The sequence below is a fragment of the Bison bison genome, unplaced genomic scaffold, assembly GCF_000754665.1.
Source record: "Bison bison bison isolate TAMUID 2011002044 unplaced genomic scaffold, Bison_UMD1.0 scf7180017864470, whole genome shotgun sequence".
NCBI lineage: Eukaryota > Metazoa > Chordata > Mammalia > Artiodactyla > Bovidae > Bison > Bison bison.
Window position 1 is genome coordinate 2,022,533 of NW_011495031.1, and position 4,982 is coordinate 2,027,514.

Below are 4,982 nucleotides of genomic sequence, written 5' to 3' on the forward strand. Positions count from 1 at the left end.
CCCAGGACCGATCTCCTTTAGAATGGACTGGTTGTATCTCCTTGCAGTCCAAGGGACTCTCAAGAGTCTTCTCCAACACCACAGTTTAAAAGCATCAATTCTTCGGCGCTCAGCCTTCTTCACAGTCCAACTCTCACATCCATACATGACCACAGGAAAAACCATAGCCTTGACTAGACGGACCTTTGTTGGCAAAGTAATGTCTCTGCTTTTGAATATGCTGTCTAGGTTGGTCATATCACACACTGTCTCTTCCCAGAGTACAGATTGGCTTCAGGTCTGCTGCTCGGCACCACCTCCCCTGTGCGTGTGCAAGTCACGTAGTTTCACCTCAGCTACCATCTTCAGTGTCCCAAGGATGTTTTAGAACCTGTAAGGGGTAATGAGTCCACTGATGAAGGGAGACTCTCAGTTCAACTTGGCCATGGTACATTCTGAATCCTACTGCAGTAACACCTGTTCTTTGAATCACTGAAGGAGGGAGTTTCTAAGAATTTGACCAAAACAGGTATTTGTGTTACAGAAGAGCACTTTGTACATAGTAAAATTTTCCAAAATTCCCCTGCTGGAGTGTCACTCACAGTGCCTCCTGGGCTCAGCACTGCTTTTCTCTCTCTCTTTTTCAGAAGCTATCACTGCCTTTTATCCACCTGGAGCTGATTAGTTCATCCCTGAACAGGTACTAAAACATTACAAGTGTAAGGAGACAGCCGACCCCACAGTGTTACCCCAGCCTTGTACCTTACTTAGCAAGTCCCAACCGGGAATGTAAGAGCCAGTTCTCCTGCTACCTTTCAAAAAATTCCCATTAGTTCCATTTTAAAACATCATAATTTTTAAGAATGCTTTGCTTTGACTTTTTCCTAGGTATGTGTGTCTGTGTGAGTCTGTCTGTATCAGTTCTTACATTTTATTAATTGAGTCTTAAACTTGATAAGAAGTCACGCATCAGACCTAAATGTGGAAATTCACAGCAGGGCTAGGACTAGGGTGAGGGAGGGATGCCAAAATTGCAAAACTTAGACAACCATCGCCAGGCAGCATGCCCACTGCACAGCATCTTCACTGCCAGTCCTACTCATCTGAGGCTCCAGAAAGGGCAGCCCATGCCGAGGTACTGGGTGGAAAACTACTCACCAGGGCTTCCCTGGTGGCTCAGAGGGTAAAGCATCTGCCTGCAGCCCAGGAGACCCGGGTTTGATCCCTGGGTAAGGAAGATTCCCTGGAAAAGGAAATGGCAACCCACTCCAGTATTCTTGCCTGGAGAATCCCATGGCTGAAGGAGCCTAGTGGGCTACAGTCCAGTGGGTTGCAAAGAGTCGGACACAACTGAGCGACTTCATTTTCACTTTCCCCAAAACATGCTAAGAGTTCCCTTCACATAAGTGGCTATGCCTCAACATTCAGGCTCTAGCTCAAACATCTCCTCCCTGGAGAGAACTTTCCTGGCTACCTTCTCTAGAGTAAGCATTCCCTGATGTAAACTATCAGAGCATGCTCTTATATTTCTTCTCTGCAGTTTTCAAAGTTAATAATTACTTCTTGCTTGTTGCTGGTTTCTCATTGGAATGCAAGCTCCTTGAAAGCAAGAACTATTGCTTTCATGCTTCCCGTTATAGTCCGATTGCCTGGCCCAGTGCTTGGCACATAGACGAAACACAATAAAGTATTTGTTGAATGAACTTTATTGAATGGCTTTTGGGATGTTTCGTATCCAAGTGTGATTTTGCTTACCTTGTAACTTTAATTTGCTTAATCTCTCGATGGCTCAGTTTTCTCACCTTAAAATGGGGGTATGCATTGATTCAGTCATTCAACACATTGCTTACAAGGTATCTAATATAGAGTAAAGACTAAAAGAAAAAAAAGATCAATATCTATGTTCCCATTTGGAAATGTAAGTTATAAACTCTAAGTATGCATGGCTAGCATTCTGACTAGCTATGACTCTACAACAAATCAGCCCCAAATTTAGTTTCTGTGAGTCAGGTATTTTGGAAGGATTCTTCTGTGCAACTCTAGCCCAGGATTTCTCATCCAGTCAGAAGCAGGGGGCAGGTGCTAGTACAGGAACAGCAGAAGGTCTGGGGCAACAAGGGATTGGCCAGGCACCTCTCTAAAGTCAACCCTCTGTATCCACAGATTCAACCAACCATGGATCAAAAATATCCCCCTCCAAAAAAAAAATTCTAAAAAGTTCCAAAAGCAAAATTTGAATTTGCCATGCACCTCAACTATTTACATAGCATTTATGTTGTATTTAAGTAATCTAGAGATGATTTAAAGTATATGGGAAGATGTACAAATATGCAAATATTATTCCATTTTATAAAGAACTTGAACATTCCTAGATTTTGGTATCTGTGGGGAGTCCTGGAACGAATACCCTGAGGATACCAAGGGATCACTGTGTATATGTAGATAGATAGATAGATAAACAGATGATAGATAAAAATACAGAAACAGAGGTGTATAGACAGAAATATTGCTTCAGGGCTCCTTTATATAATCTCCACAGGTGGGCCATTTGGGTTTCCTCACAGTCTGGGGGCCCCAGGGCAGTCAGGTGGCTTACCCTACCAGCACGAGGCCCCACCGCAATGTTCCAGCAAAGAAGACAGAAATTACATTACCATTTATGATCTACCTTAGAAATCACACAGCATCCCTCTTTCTTATTCTATTGGTGAAAACAATTTCTAAAATCCTCTGGACAGAAGGCTTGCCAAAGTGATTTCAGATGTGTTTTTAAACCACGGCAGTTCACTTTCTGGGCACAATTATACAAGCAAAATTCATTTACTCCCTTCCCAAGACCCCTCAGGTTTCATTACATTATGGTATCAGGCTTGAAGTTCAGGATCTTCTCATCTAAATCAAATCCAAGTGTGATATTTTTTGGGTCCAGTTCTTTGGACATAGGTTTCTGGGTACAGTCTCTTTCTATGTGCAAAAACTTTTCTCAACTATGATGTAGAGTGGCAATTTGTCTGTCCCACATACCTAACACACAGTGGTGGGACAGGTATAGGATAACCATTGTAGATGCTCCTGTTTATAAAGGGGAAAACAAGAAGCACGACATAGTCACTGGTCCATGCGGTTCTGAAATTCAGTTAGGCATGTGTTGCCAATTCCTAGCTGAGGCCCAGTCCTTCTATCAAGGAGTGTTTCTCTGTGGTTCTTGGCTTCACTCCCTACACTCTTGGTTTTACCCTCTAAGTCATTTTTACTTTACCATAAAAACCAGCCTGTTTGCATCAGAGTAGTTTTCTCAGCCTCCTTCTTGGTCATACTAGTTTGAACAAAGGCCTCTTTTCATTTGTTTTGTCTTTGTCTTTTTCAGTTCAGGCTGATACAATTCCTTTAAAATATTTGTGGGATTTTTGTATATGAATGTATAAACCACTCCACTGAACAAAATCTATACAAATCTCTTTAAGATAAGCCACCTTCTCTACCTTGGGTTTCCTGTGAAGTTGCTGTTGGAAAACACCCTTAAGATTTTTTTTTTTTTTTTTTTGGTTGTTGTTGTTTTTAATTTGGCCTTATTTTCTCTCTTTTTTAAAAAAATTTTGTTGGAGTAAAGGTTGTGTTAGTTTCAGGTATAAGTGAATCACTTACACATGTACATTATATCCGTTCTCTTTTTTTAGATTCTTTTACCATATAGGCCACTACAGAGTACTGAGCAGAATCTCCAGGGCTATATAGCAGGTTCTTACTAGTTGTCTGTTTTATATATAGTAGTGTGTCTATGTCAGTCCCAATCTCCCAACGTATCCCTCCCCCAAACATATCCCCTGGTAACCATAAGTTTCTTTTCTATGTCTGTGACTCTACTTCTGTTTTGTAAATAAGTTCATTTGTACTCTCTTCTTTTAGATTTCACATATAAGCAATATCACATGATATTTGTCTTTCTGTGTCTGACTGACTTCACTCAGTACAACTCTAGGTCCATCCATGTTGCTGCAAATGGCATTATTTTGTTCATTTTTGTGGCTGAGTGATATCCCATTGTATACGGGATAATATATGTATACTACTGGAGAAGGCAATGGCACCCCACTCCAGTACTCTTGCTTGGAAAATCCCATGGACGGAGGAGCCTGGTGGGCTGCAGTCCATGGGATCTCTAAGAGTCAGATACGACTGAGAGACTTCACTTTCACTTTTCACTCTCATGCATTGGAGAAGGAAATGGAAACCCACTCCAGCGTTCTTGCCTGGAGAATCCCAGGAACAGAAGAGCCTGGTAAGCTGCCATCTCTGGGATCGCAGAGTCGGACACGACTGAAGCGACTTAGCAGCAGCAGCAGCACGTATACTACATCTTCTTTATCCATTCCTCTGTTGATGGGCATTCAGATTGATTCCACGTCCTGGCTACAGTAAATAGTGCTGCATAGACACTAAGGCACATTTATCGCTTTGAATTACGGTTTTCTCTGGGTATATGCCCAGGTGTGGGATTTTAAAAAGCCCTATTGTTAAACAATAGGGGAGAAGGAAATGGCAACCCACTCCAGTATTCTTGCCTAGAGAATCCTGTGGATGGAGGAGCCTGGTGGGCTGCTGTCCATAGGGTCACACACAGTTGGACACGACTGAAGCGACTTAGCATAGCATGCATTGTTAAACAGAGGGAGCCTGTGATGCATGCCCTTAAGATCCTTAAAAGATGTTTTGTCTATTTGAAAGGATTGAGTTATTCCAAATCCTGAAAGATGATGCTGTGAAAGTGCTGCACTCAATATGCCAGCAAATGTGGAAAACTCAGCAGTGGCCACAGGACTGGAAAAGGGCAGTTTTCATTCCAATCCCAAAGAAAGGCAATGCCGAAGAATGCTCAAACTACCGCACAATTGCACTCATCTCACAAACTTGTAAAGTAATGCTCAAATTTCTCCAAGCCAGGTTTCAGCAATATGTGAAGCATGAACTTCCCAATGTTCAAGCTGGTTTTAGAAAAGGCAGAG